Below are 15,028 nucleotides of genomic sequence, written 5' to 3'. Positions count from 1 at the left end.
TGTCCAGCTTCTATACAATGGCGGCTCCACCTGCAGTCTGGTCGCTACATATAGCCAGCTTCTAGGATCACTTAGTCTACTTGTGTTACTGAATCTGTACACTTATTGAACTGCTTGCATTTTCTGCAGTGTTCTTCACGCGTGCAATCTTCTTTTCACATATGAACGTTCACACAATTCTTTATCTCGTCATCAGATTCTATAAGGTCCATACATCTTCTTCAGCCTATCTTCTCAGTGTGCCATGCTCATCTCTTGTGACATCACCAGCTACTCTTTCTTTCCTTTTCATATCCCCTCGGGGAGGTCCTCCATTAGATTGTCTTCTCTTCGGGAATACATTTGATACAGCTTTCTCAATGGGTACCTTTTCTAGAATATTCACTGCAGAATGGTCACAACTGCTGGTGTCAAGCATGGCATGATTTCAGGCTCCCAGCATATAGGTAGTAGGGGGGCGGAGCTTCATGCAGAGGCATGTGGCTGCTCCTGTACACTTCCCACTCTGGTCGAGCCAGCGACCAGACCTTCACCGGGTTCCACATCTTCATATCTCCTTTTATACAAGTGTTTCTTGGGGGTCCAAATCTTCATCACTCCCTTCAGGCAACCTGCTGATTTGACATGTTCATCCACACTCTAAGTCATGTAGCTTTACTGCCCATTCGGGTTACAACAGACCCATCGTCCCACATCCTTCTTTTGGTTCTTCGGATACAGGAACTTAGTTCCTTCAGGTGCTACAATGCTGGCCTCTATGTATTTCCTGACATATTCATCAGTCAACTCTTTGTGTCCAAACCCTGATTCGATATTAATCATGATCTTCAGTCCTACTGCTTTCTTTGCTGTCTTCTTACACTGGGCGATTATTATCTTGATTATACAGAATCCGAACATCACCATGAGCAATAGTGCTCCAAGGAACTTGAAGATGTTTGCCATCCACTGCGGAATCCATGAGAATATAGACACAAACCAGCTGTCATCTATAATGTCCTTTGTCTCGTCTTCAATCTCGGTATACAGGTTCGTTAGTAATGTTATGGCCTCTGTCAGGGTCCCATTCTCGTCATCATGAGAAGATATGAATGTGCAACATGATGGCCCGATTTAGGCACAAACTGCTAGTTCCATTGCAGTGATCATGACAAGGACATATCTGTTCTGCAGGGTCATCAGTCGAATGGCCCTCCACTCTTCCTTAATAGCCTTGAATCCCTTTATGGTGGTGTTAATCGTCTGCAGAAGCTCCTGTCTGGTCATTTGTAACCATTTGGCATTGGCCATCGTCTGGATCCCAGGTATGAAGATAGTTGTAAATATTAACGCAGTCTGGCTAAACAACCTGTGCTCATAGGGAATGGCTTCAAAGGCTTCTATTGATTTTGCTGATAAGTAGTTCTCTCTTCTGGTTCAATTGAGAAATTCAAGCGCTCTTCTCTTCCTCAAATAGGCATCCACTTTTGGAAATTCTCCAATATTCAGGTCACTCTGAGGAATCACTAACGCAGCAGCACCCTAATACCTAGTAGGCAGATTTACCAGACAAACAGCCGCACGCCCCCTAAGAAAAGCTAACTCCAACCTCTTGCTGGTACCCAGATTTAGGCTAACTAAATCTGGTGGGAATAGCTTCCCCGTCAAAGCGGCCCAACACTGGAACTCCCTTCCCCCTGCCTTGAGGGAAGATCTCCCCTACTTACAATTCAGATCCATCCTCATTCTTTGGTTGAGGAACATGACGTCTAACCACACCATACCAGCCTCTCAGGGATCCACTGTATATATGCTCTGCCTTTTTAGGCATTCCTCCTACTAATTGTATATACCTTGTTTTTTTTTGCTTTTTCCACGTTTGTGCCTGTATACAGCATTGTAACCATGGATGTACTGTACATATTATGTTGATTCTGTAACTCAAGTTGAACAACCCTCTTCATGCCTTCGCACCCGAATACCCCTGGGTCTGGTGCGCTATATAAATAATAAAACAAACAAAACAAACAAACATGGATTAGCACCAAGGAGCACATTCCTCCCCAATCCTTGGGCAACTTCATGTAGGCTGTGGACCCAAAAGCCCAATATTGATCCATCAAAACAGCTGCCCCAGCTCCCATTCTGGAGACATCAACTGTAGTTTTACAGTCTCTGTTATCTCCCACACAAATTCTTCCTTCTCTTCGAAAAATGTTGCATTCACCAATGGAATCACCATCATTGGACCAGATTCATGTTCTACCCATGTCAGCAGTTAGGCATATTTCGCCCATAACTTCATACACCCATCGTTCACTCTTTGTACTTCTTGCACATATTCTATCTTCAATAGATGAGCTGCACAAGACATCATTCCTGCTTCCCATACCTTCTTAAATTTTACTTGTTTATAGACTAAGACTTGGGTTCATTCCCAACATCCAGGTGATCCAGCTATCACTGTTTTGTCAGGGCACTACATTCTCATCATGTCTCTCACAACCACTTCTTCCTGTCCATTTTCAGGACACACAAGCATCTTGCTCTCCCATCCTGGTTGCTTCTCCATCTGTGAAGTCTTGACATAATCATCCTGGAATGGAAATGACCACTTCGATCTCCATCGCAGAGTAGCCCAACTTTGCTGAAATTGTCCTCGAGTCATACATGCTGCAAGATGAACGAGACATCTGACATTGTGTTCTTGAACTTCTCTGGAGATGAAAGTTTGTGCTGCATTCATGGCATAGGGTATGAGAGCGCAGACGTATTACTCACGTGTGCTGCATTGTCTAGAAAAATATTTATCCCTTCATTATCTTCCTCTGCACTTTTCTTACATCTCCCATATGCATAAGATGTGTAATACTCACGAAACACATCAAGGGTAGTTCTTCCCCTAGGGAAAAACTTGGGAACTTCTATGCTACTGGAAGTAACTAAATCAAGAGCAGTTCATGTGGTGGGAGGAACCATGAGGGCTTCTATCTTAGTATGCGTGTGTGATTGTGCAGGCATACATTATACACCAAAACATAAGTAACCACCCTTTGTGGCATTTCGGTCTTTGTGGTTCCTCCTCTAAAACTGTGCAAGCTTACAAATTTCTCATCTTTTTAATACAATTTATTAAATCACTTTATTCTGTTAATAGCAGTACTTCTTCAATGATCGCAATGAGCAGCCTCCTAATCACAGGGCCATTTTTAGGATCATGTAAAAAAAGTGTGAATATCAATGTTTCTTCTGACAAGAGCAGGATAAGCTTGAAGGATAAATACAAAAACAGCAAACACAAGCCTATGCACATTCCTGTCAGTTAACACCATGGGATTACTGTTTAAAACAAGTTTGCACCAAGAAATGAATCTGGATACTGAGCACGTTTCCAGTTCTTCATCAGAAACTGGCGTTTAGGCATAACTTTGATACATCAATCAATTTCTAAAGTTCAGGTTTCAAAAGATTCCTAAGGCTCTCAGCAAGGGTTTGCACTCACGCTATAATATCTATAAGGAGTGTTCGATTGAGCCTTAGTCCAAATGCAAAATCTGCATCAACAACTTGTTGCTTTCTCATCCTTCTTCTTCATCATTGATTGCGTCTGCACATGCTGAAATTCCTCTTCTTGCCTTGCTTCTGGATTAGCAACAGTGAGCGGGGTGGTCTTGCCTTTGTAGACCTTTACGTCATTCAAATGAAGCCAAGCTCGACTGCCTTGGACTTTCACTGCTGAGGGGGTTATGTTTTCAACGCAAAAGGGGCCATGGAAACAGGGTTTGTGACACTTTTGGGTGAAGTGCTTTATTTGGACGGTGTCAACAATATACAGTTTTGGTGCTGATAAAAGTGCGCGTGATCCGGTTGCTGGATTGTCTTCATCTGTGCTCTGAGACTGACCCCCCCTGATGCTTGTGTTGATCCAAAATGAGAGAGATTCTAGAGGTCAAACGTGTCAAATAGTTATTTAACTCATCACCTAACAATTTAGCTGTACTGCGGGCATCACTTCTCCTCCTCGATAGAGGTGTAATTCTCATTTGCCGCCCTGTTACTAGTTTGTGTGGGATGAGGTGATGGTGAGAACCAGGCTGATTCCAAAGGGCATATAAAGCTAAGAGCAGGCAATATAGCCATCCCTTGTTCAACGTCAATTTTATTTTGGCAATCCTCTCATTAAGGAGGCAGTTGAGTATCTCACATATTCCGTTCGCTTGCGGGTGATAAGCAGTAGAAAACGTATGTTTAATATTCAGTAGAAGCCCTATCTGTTCAAAAACCTCATTAACAAAGTGCGTCTCATTGTTGGATCTTAGCAGTTCACACACACCCCATCTTGGAAAGTCTTTGCATATGAGAAACTTCACTGTGCAAGTGGCATCATGGTGTGTGCACGGACCTGTCTCAATCCACCTAGAGAAGGGGGCACACCACCACAATCAGATACCTGTATCCCTTACATACTTGCAGCATGTCAACATAATCAATATGTAAATGCTGAAAAGGACCATTTGGTCAAGGTATTACCCCTCTAATCGTTCTTAGTGTATGCCCAGCAGTAAACCTTTGACACATGATGCAGTTCACAATTAAGAATGCAACATGTTCTAACACATTTGGAATAAACCAGTCTTCCGCAATCACTGCAGCAAGACTCTTCTTAGTTACATGTGCAGGGTAATTGTCATGCGCCGCCCATGGTGACTATGGCAATCGTGGAAACTCAGTGGAAGTTCCATTACATCAGCTGGTCGCAAGCTGCTACGCAACAGTCTAGTTGTTCTAACCAAGATGGTGGCTCCCTCTAAACCACTGTGGCCTGCGGTGGTCCGGTGCATTGTACCTTTGCATTTTTGGTGCATGTCACACTTGTGTTATTTTTCCCTTTGAGCCTTTGCTCCGCTTGCCACCCTTGTGGCCTCCTCTCTGTCCGGGTCTCTGCCCGTATCCTTCCGTGCCCCGTTACTACGCTCATTCTCTGTGAGCATTCCTTCTCCTCCAAATTAGCCTGCCGGTGGTTCTCTTTCGGAACCCTTTCTCTCCTCTTTCCTTGCCTTATGGTGTTTGCATCGGTCTATGGTCAGGTTCTGTTTTTCTCCATCTACTATTCCCCAGGAGCTCTGCACCCTTGCGGTTCGCTCCGGACTGTTTCATTTTCTTTCTCTTTGTCTCACTCTTTCTGTGCACGGCTCACCTTTATCCCGTTCTGAGCCACACACGTCACCTGCTGTATTCCTGCACCCTTGCTGGGATCTGAGGTGCTTCTGTGCTTCCATCCTGTCCAGGACTGTGCCTTGCTATTTCAGTAGGAGTCAGGCGCTCCATTTCATTACAAAGAACGACTGCCACAACCCTGCCACTACCGATACCAAGAACTTTTCATCAAGCAGCATCTTGACAAGTCCTTTAGATCATCGGTTCATTCATCACGAAGGAAAAACGTACCCATTCATTCCGGAACCCAGACGGATTAGGGTTTTTTCAGCCAGGAGGCTTTTTCCCTATCTCTGGGGGGTGGCTCCCAGAGAGCCCTGCTGTCGGGTGTTTCTTCTTTCAGGCAGTGTGGCCTCCGACGGTGCTCGTCCTTATTTACATGAAAGGAGACCTAAGAAGAAGGGCACAGACAAGAAAAAAACAAGAAGAAGAAAGAAGACGGATCCACAAGAGAGCCAAACAGAAGGCACAGGTGAGGAGGAAGGATGGGAGGATTTGTCAGAGTTTCACAGTAATGCAGCTGTTCAAGTGCGGCTTTTAATAATGCTACTGGCATCACCGGCTTTCTAGTGCTATCCTGTTGCTATAATGCTTCTGTGGGGGATAAAGAACACCCCCTTTGTTTGCATAATTCCTGCTCTTCCTGCAGTGCACTTCCTTGAATTTCCATTAATTGGGTCATTGGTAACTTATTAAATCCTTCTTGCATTTCCATTGTTGTGACTACTTTCTCTTTGACATTTGGAGTATCAAAACTTACCATATCTGGGTAATACGCAACCCTTTTGGCTTCTACTTCTGCAGCTTAGTTTCTGCAAGAGATAAAATCTATTTGCTTAGTGTGTGCTGCACATTTAACGACCGCTATGGCCACTGGGAGTTGTAGTGCTTTAATAAGCCTGTCCAATAAGGATGCGTGCTGTACTGGAGTGCCGTCCACACAGAGGTAGCCCCTCCTTTTCTACCGTGCTAGCCCTGTGTGTACGGTTGACATCACGTAGGCACAGTCACATTACACCGTCACTTCCTGCCCTCCCTGTTTCTCGAATGCAACAATAAGTGCCACTAATTCTGCTGCTTGCGCTGAAAAGTGAGACGGTAGTCTTGCACTTGCTACAACTTTTAATTCTCCATTTAACCTGTGCCTTATCACTGCTGCGCCAGAATTTCTTTCTCCACTAGTTTGATCAATTTTCGAAGAACTATCAATGAAGAGGATTTCCCCTCCTGCGAAAGCATTTTCCTTCACATAGTGTATATCATCATAAAATTCAACATAATTAGCAGATTCATGCACTTGATCACCCTCTCCTATAGGCTCAGCTATAAACGTGGCAGGATTCACTATTTTACATCTGACAATTTTAATTGCTCCGTTCAAAATCATTACTTCTTAAGCAGAAGCTCTTTGGGATGTCAATGTACCTTTGGGCTTCTCTAAATGGCAAACAAAGCATGCTCCATGAAATGGGTCATAGAACAGCCCATCACAATACTTGTAGACTTCTCAATTGCTGGTTGCTGCCTCTGTGTGCGCCTTTCCGTGGCGCCGTCCACTTAGTGAAGTAGTAGCGCTGTGGCAGATAACATCTCAGAGCCGTGGTTCATTCAATCAGCAAATCCTGAGTTCCAGGAACTCGGGACTTGCTGGTTGAATGAACCACGGCTCCACCACGGAAAGATGCACACAGAGGCAGCAACCAGCTGATACCTTGTTAGCTGCACTTTGAACATTACCTCATTAATAATCCAGCCCAACTGTCAAGTGAAAATCATTTCCACTTAAAGACCAGTCCAGCTCAGAGTCCACCGCCCTACTAAACTCAGAGAGACTACTCCTGAGACCCGGAGGAAGGCTTACCCACTAGGAGCCAAAATACCATTGAACTCAATAACTCAACTGCCGTGAAGCCCACAATCCATCGGGGGTGTCCCACCCCAGGCAAATACTTTAGGTTTGGTCATCTGTCACTCCCATTTGCTGCTGGGCTTGACCCTTACTGGTCCCTTTTTTATTTCTACTTTGTTACTAGGATTCAGGCACTGACTTGTTGACAGTGCTCCATGCTATCTCAGTCTAAATTTAAAAAAATGGAGTTCATACTTTTATGTATGTGCAAATGCCAAGTATGTTGTAAGCTTCTTTTGACCTTTTCTGAATCTGTTTCGTTGGTCTGCAGCATTTGTTGTTTGCTTTACTCTGTAACTTTGCTTGTCCTTTTGTATTTAAACATCTTTTGTTTCTATGTACCATGTTTTGTATTGTTCTCTCAATAATTAAGTATTGTTAATATTAAATGAAAGTGGTCTAATCACTAGACAAGTTGACAGCTAATTTAATAAAGCTGGTTTACAAGCAAACATTTGTTTAATGATACTTGTGCAGATTGATCTTGTCCATCCGAAATAATGTCTAACTTGGGCGCATTTAGCACATTTTTGAAAGCTATTAGACTTCTAAAAAATTACAACTGACATACCCTGAACAATGTATTGTCACAAATTTGTCCTGTGGTAGGATACCTTTTTGTTGTATAAATTCCCAGCCCTTCATCCTCCCACACAGAGGGCAGTCCCTTTTGTTACCTCCTTGTCCATCTCTGGCCATGGGATATACTGTGGTCTCGCTCCCCCTTTTTCCAATAAGGGAAACTGCGTAAACTCCAACCCGCATTTGGCTCCCAATGTTAGTCTATCCGTAGCCGGGACAATCGTCCCTGACCATCTCCTTGCTGCTAGCGATCTTAACCTGCTCATAAATGGCAGTGATTCTCCCTTCTACGATCATCCTCGAGGGCGCTCCGGATATGGTATAGGATCTGGTGTTCTATCCTTGGGTCGTTCCAGATCTGACATCTTACTTCTTTATCCAATTGCAGGATTCCTTCAGTGGTGCACACACTCCCTGCTTCGCCCCCAAAAAAGGATTCTCTTTCCTCATCTGACATTTCTTGTCCCCAAGAAGTGTGGCTGTCAACCCCTTCACCCTTGTCCAGGTTTAGTTTACTTAAGGACAATGGTCTATGTTCATGACTGAGCAGGCTTCACTCCTCCCTCTTCACTCGAAGCATTAGGGATCGATCATCTCTCCCTCGGGTTTCACACTCGCTACTTCACCTTAACTGTTGATAAACTTTATCAATCCTTTCCCTTATGCTCTCTGCATCAAATCTTTCTTCTTCCATTACTACTCTAGATGCCCCTCATGTTGCTTCCTTTATCGGAGGGAATTCTTCTATTCTGTCCCATCGGCTTGGCCCCATTTGTTTTTTACAAATAACACTGGCATTGGGACCCCGCTGCCTCCTTCTTCGTTCTATTTCTTCATCAAATTCTCTTCGATTTCTCGCCTCCTATCTAATTCTATCTTCCTCTTGTCTTTGTTCTTCACTTCTTACGCCTGTCCTCCTTTCTTTCTCCTCTCTTTGTCTCTCTATTCTTTTATCCCTTAATGTTTGTGCTTCCTCCTCCTCTCTTTTCATTTCTCTTCAATCCCTGTCCCCCATTGCTCTATGTCTATTTGCATATTTTCTTTGCTCCTCTGCTCTTTCTTCTTTTTGTTGTTGCTCCTCCCGATAGATCTACTCTCGTCGCTCCCTGCTCTTTCTTTTATGCTTTCAATCTCTTCTCCAGTTCCTTGTCCCTTCTATTTTGCTCATTCTTATCTTCCTTTGCCTGATTTCCTCAATACTTTTCCCATCCAATTTGAGTAATATCTGTCCATCCATCCATTCTTTCTGCACAAGTGCTACCATGTCAGCTTTCTCCTTTTCATCTCTTAATCTCTCTCTCTATTTCTGTTGATACGCTCGATTGCTCACTCTTCTCTTCTTTGTCTTATATGATCTTAAAGATTTCGTCTTTTCTCTTATTCGCCTCTGGACTATTGTCACTGCTATAAGCAGGTGGTTTGTATATTGGATTGCTATACCCCATCGCTGCTTTCAGTTCCTTTAAAGGATACAACCCTACTTCTTCTATACTATCACCTTTTACTTCGGGTGAGGTAAGGGGAGCTGAGGGCTCAACACCGTCTTCCTTACACTGACTAAGCATCCACTCCTCGGGTGGCAGGTCTTCTCTCTCTTCCTGGTACATTTTCCAGAGCTCTAATATAGCTAACCTTTTCTCCAATTTCATCCCCATGTACGCAGCGTGCAAGTATGTGGTCATATGTTGCAATACTGCTTTTGACAGTGATCCCCCTTGTGGCCACGGCATGAACATCTTATCTGCTGTGCCTTTCACCCATTCCGTACTATACTGTTTGAGCTTGGGCATGTCCTTTGGCAGTGTCTTGCATGAGTACATACGTGGAGTGTCTCCCATGATGACAAGTCTCAATTGAATGTCAATACTTACCAGTTTTTTATAAACCTCTTTCACCAGTTTTTGAATACTCTTAAAACAGCAAATATGAGCACGCTCCAGCAATCGCTGCTCAAACCTCAACCTTTCTTAATCACCTCTGTCTACCTTTGGGTTGGTACCAACCACTTCACTAAGGTAACTACTGCCTTCTTCTGAAACTCCCTTGAGTCAGGCCTCTAGGTGCTACTGTCTCTTCACACAATATTTCCTGTTACTTAAAATTATAACAACCCTGTCCCCTTAGTTTGCCATTCCCCTTAGTATACTCACCATTCGTTTGTTAATCGACACAAGACCTTCGGTATCGTCTCCTCCTACAAATGACCACTTTGCCTTCTGTCCGCAGAGCGCCTGTGAAAACCGGGCAGGGATTTCTTCAAGAGGGGCCTGCCCACCCTTTCGATTCTACTTGCAAGTTTTCAATTTGGCCGCTCTCCACCGGAAGCCCCGCGATCTTCCAGCTAGATATCGGAGGATGCCCGATCGTCCAAAAGACTGTGGACAAACTAGTTTCGATCTTTTAGAACCATCCACAGTGCTATCATGTGAGCGTGAGAGCCCTTTTGGTAGCACACATACAATGGATGGGTTGCAGAATAACTCTGATACCAAATAATCAAACCAACTCAGGAAGATGGCAAAATGATTTCTGTTTTATTATAAATTGTCTAAAACAGGGAGTTACAACAGGCATCAATGGATGTCGCACAAGCGTTCTAAAAACATTTCATAAAAAATTACACTTTTATAGCAAAAACTTGTTATACGTGATATCCCACTACGTGGCAAATGGGAAAAACCTACGAGGAGTTGTGATAGGCCCAAGGGGAACATCTAAGTATACTTTCTATAAGGGGTTAGGATGTGATTGGACATCTACGGTCAGGTGGACCACTTATGCCCACCTCTAGTGCAAGTCATTCTTCATAATTATTAAGTACACAGTAAGTTTTTGATCCTTCTCGCCATGAGTTTGAATTTACTAAAGTTGTGACACCAATGTCCAGCTTCTATACAATGACGGCTCCTCCTGCAGTCCATTCACTATGTATATCCAGCTTCTATGATCACTTAGTCTACTTACGTTACTGCATCTGTACACTTATTGAACTGCTTGCATTTTAGTCTACTTACGTTACTGCATCTGTACACTTATTGAACTGCTTGCATTTTCTGCAGTGCTCTTCACACGTACAATCTTCTTTTCGCATATGAACTTTCACTCAATTCTTTATTTCGTCATCAGATTCTATGAGGTCCATACATCTTCAGCCTATCTTCTCAGTGTGCCATGCTTACCTCTTGTGACGTCACCAGCTCCATTTTCTTTCCTTTTCATATCCCCTCAGGGAGCTCCTCCATTAGATTGTCTTCTCTTCGGGAACACATTTAATACAGCTTTCTCAATGGGTACCTTTTCTCAAATATTTGCAGCGGAATGGTCACAACTGCTGGTGTCAAGCATGCACGATTTCAGGCTCCCAGCATATACGTAGTTGGGGGGGCGGGACTTCCTGCAGAGGCATGTGGCTGCTCCACTACAGCCCCGTTCCGCAGGCCTCCCTCAGCCAGGTTTACGTTTGTCAACCACACAGTTCCTTCCATTTTCTCACTATTCAGGATTCATTTCCCTTAGCTTTCCAATTACGTGTTGGTCAAATACTTTCGACTGTACAGGGGGGGTTTCGCTAGATCGCTGTATGACCACTTTGACCTTTTCCTTGCAGCTCTCCTGAGGCCTTCTGGTATTCGTAGTTTCAATAATAGGCCCATTAACCAGAGTCTCTTGAATTAGAACCCACATGGTTCTGGACCCCTCTGCAGCAGATTTTCCCCTTAGGAGTTAACAGCTCTTTGATTTTCCCTCAATTTGCCATTTTCAACCTTCATTCAACACAGTTCAGTTTCTTATCGGTTTTCGCATCGACTGTGATGAACCACTTGGTTTTCTTGTTTCCTTACTGAAGGACGGTACCACAGTAGTAAGCGTCTCTCCCTGTCCTGATTATCAGTGTAGGAGGGCTTTGTGTACCGTTGACATCTGCTGCAACACATGCTGGCTATTGTTCGCAGTCTTACGATTCCTTTCACAGAGGCTTCGTGGGTCTAGGTTGGAAAGAGCAAGGTCGCTTCTCTCCTTGTCGCCCCATTGGTTCTCGCCACCTTCTCCTCCTCTTGAATTGCTGTACTGGGATAGCTGTCTCGTTGTGTGGTCTGCCTTGCTCCTAGTGTCCTCTCATGCTCCAACCTTTAACCCTGTGGGCAAGGGAAAGGGGCATCAGGTGTGTGTGGTTCTGGTCAATTGCCTGACTTTACCAGACCCTTGTGTTGGGACATGTCAGGTAAATGGCTCTGGTGTTAGTCCGTTGTCTTTCGTGGTGTGAGAAAGTGTTTGTGTTGGTAACGGGGGAGCAGATTTTCTGAGTATTGTGCATGGTAGGATGGGGAAAAGGTGTTATAAGAAGGGGGATACCGCGTCTCACCCGGTGTCCCCTTTCCACTCCCTGAGAACCCCCCATCCAGGTGATACTCCCGCACTGGTCCACCCCCAGGAACTGGATCCAATAGCAATGGCTGTGTCCTGGCCACCTGGATGACAGATCCCCAGGGACTAGCAAGTGAGACACCTTCAGGTGTCTCACACCACACTGATGTGTTCTTCCTCCTTTCCAAATACCTTTTCCACCTTAGAATTCTCTACCTTCTCTTCATGCTGAAGAAACCACCTCCAATGACCTTTCCAGCTCCTTCATCTGTCCAAGCACCCGCTTGATTCCAACACATCCCTAGATTCATCTTCCAACTTATTAACTTCCTGTTCTTCACTCTTTTGTTTTTCTACCTCTTTAATTTCACCATCTTTCTCACCTTTTTTTACTCCCCTAAACTTCCTTGATGTTACTCACTTCTAGCAACTCCTGTAGCTCCTCTTTACGCCCTCCTAACTCATCCAACGTTCCACCTTTGTTTTAAACTTCCAAACTCCTCCAATTCCTGCACTTCAAGCTACCACATCCACTGACCACCCACCCTCAAATCTCCACCTCCAGGGCTGCAGTACCCTAACTGCTTTCCCTCCCTCCCCCGCACCTCCTTTCTGCCTTATCATCTCCACTTACTTTACTTCTCCTTTAGTCTCTTGCTCTGGGCTTCTCCCCGACTTCTCCTCCAACAGTTGTCTTGCTACTCCAAACACTAATTGATTGTGTTCAGAGCTGCACTTTTTCTGTCTTAATCTCTCTCCTGGCTGGCTTCAAGAGTAATTGCATGCAGCTGTGACTCCAGGGAAGCACTCAGGTCTAATTTGGCTACAACACTTTTCTTCCTGCAGGTCCCCTGGAGGCTGGTTCAGTGGGACAGAGGCTATAAGAGGTGGGGCAGCCAGCTTAATTCTTACTACTCTGCCATGCCTCTTCCTATCTTCCTGCTGCCTTTAGATGGTTCCATGTGTTAATATCCCGCAAAAATATTGCGATACAAAAATAGCGCCATATTTTTGTGGCAATATTGTGCCATGGACCCTGCGGGGGACACCCCTGCAACCCTGCTCCAACAAATTATCCCCCCCAAAAATATTGCCTATGGCGAGACAGACGACCATATGTACAGCGATATTTTTGGTGGGGATAATATGTAGGGATACCCTTTAGATCTCACTCTCCATCTGCTTCTGGAAGGCCCTCTCCTCCTGAAGCTTACTTTGGCTTTGCCCTGCTTTACTCAGGACAGTTCTCATATTACAAGGATTAAGATCCTTTGGTGGGAGAAAGACGCTGTCATTTTGTTTTTTGCCATAAGTTATTAAAGGAAGGCCAGGGGGTAAAGAAGGGTCACTTTCTTCCCTCTTATTCACACTGATAGTGGGTTTCCTTGTATTGTCTTCCCTGGGGCTACCTCGTAGGTTGGCCCAATCCTCCCCCTGTCAACACCCCCTGACCCCACTTGCCCCACCACCTGATCTCTCCGTGCAACGAAGAATAGGTTTTTCTGGTATGGGTCCTACTTCAGAAAACCAGATAAATGTTGGGAGCTGGTCGTCTCCTTCCGGGTCTCTAGAGGAAAACCATGGTTGGTCTGGGTTGGGGATGTACTCCCTGCTGCTCTGAGTTTTGGGTTCTTGGCTTGCTGTTCCCTATGGTGGTCTCCTTCCTAAATATCCAGTCACTCCTTCTGGATCCAATCCAGGTTTTTACCCATACCTAGTGGGGAATTTGGTGAGTTGTAATGGTCTTTTCCCATCTTTTCCCTAGTGGCTAACCGAGGATGGGTATGTATCATGGAGCGGTTACTATCTGGTGAGCCATTTGACTGTCCTTTCCTATGAGGGGTGATGTGGAGCTGACTAGAAGTGTTTTGGGATTGCCCCCGTTAGGTACCCCTGAATCCCAGCAAGTGGACCTTATTACACCATACATTGACAAAATCAAAGTGAACAGAATAAATGGCGACCATAACCATTTGCTGTTGCTTCAAAGCAATACTTCTGAATTATTTCCAATAGGCAACTTAAAACTTCTTGGAAAGCTGCTCTGATGAATTCCGACTCAGCTATAACTAATGCAGCAGCCATTGCTGAATACTCAAAATGTGACCAACAGCCTGAATAATATTCTAAATACGGGTCACTGGCTGCGTTTCCGAACCAAGCTTAAACGTAGGTGGGCATGGTGGGCAACATGCTTAGTGGAGAGATGGACACGCAATTGACCACCTCTAAATCATTCCACCCTTCAGTAGGTTTGCACATGCTATGACTGACACTGCCCCATGACGAAGTCGGAACTGGCGCCAATACCTCCTTGCCCGAAGGCAAAGTCTGATGGTGCTAGAGAACTTTTTCCCTATTAAGGTCTAGGCACGAGCCCACGGGCCTGTGTGATCGATCTCCAGTGGGTACCCTGCCAGACCCAGAGGATGCAGTGGGACTTGTCTGTGCCAATACTGTGGCCGTCAGTGCCATCCCCTGAACCAATGGCACCAAAGCCAACAGTGTTTGGCGAAGATGCGTAGCATTTTCAGGCAAAACTGTTTGTATTCCTCCAAGGTGGCAGATTGGAAAGGGTACCTAAGCTGCCTTCTATGGGGAGTTCCTAGAGCTGTGGTTCCTTGTCCTCTTCTGAAAAGAAGAATGACATTGCGAGGATACACTTGGGGAGCGGGGATCTCATGCAGTGCTTCTTGTGCTTTTCTTTGTGTGCAGGTGACTTTAGCCCACATCCTGCAAGCCCTCGATTTGCAGGACTATTTGCTATCACTAGACCTTGAGAATGCCTACTTCCACGTGCCTATCCAACAGAAGTACAGGAAGTACCCAAGGTTCATGGTGTGCTCAAATCACTACCAGTTCAAAGTCTTGCCATTTGCCCTTTCTTAGGCTCCCAGGGATTTCACTGAACTGCTATGCTTGATGTCCTCCAACCCTCTACCTTCCTGCACATTCTGGGACTCCTGACCTTCTGAA

This window comes from Ambystoma mexicanum, chromosome 2q, assembly GCF_040938575.1.
Source record: "Ambystoma mexicanum isolate Mex_15411 chromosome 2q, UKY_AmexF1_1, whole genome shotgun sequence".
Taxonomy (NCBI): domain Eukaryota; kingdom Metazoa; phylum Chordata; class Amphibia; order Caudata; family Ambystomatidae; genus Ambystoma; species Ambystoma mexicanum.
This window is presented reverse-complemented; position numbering follows the sequence as displayed.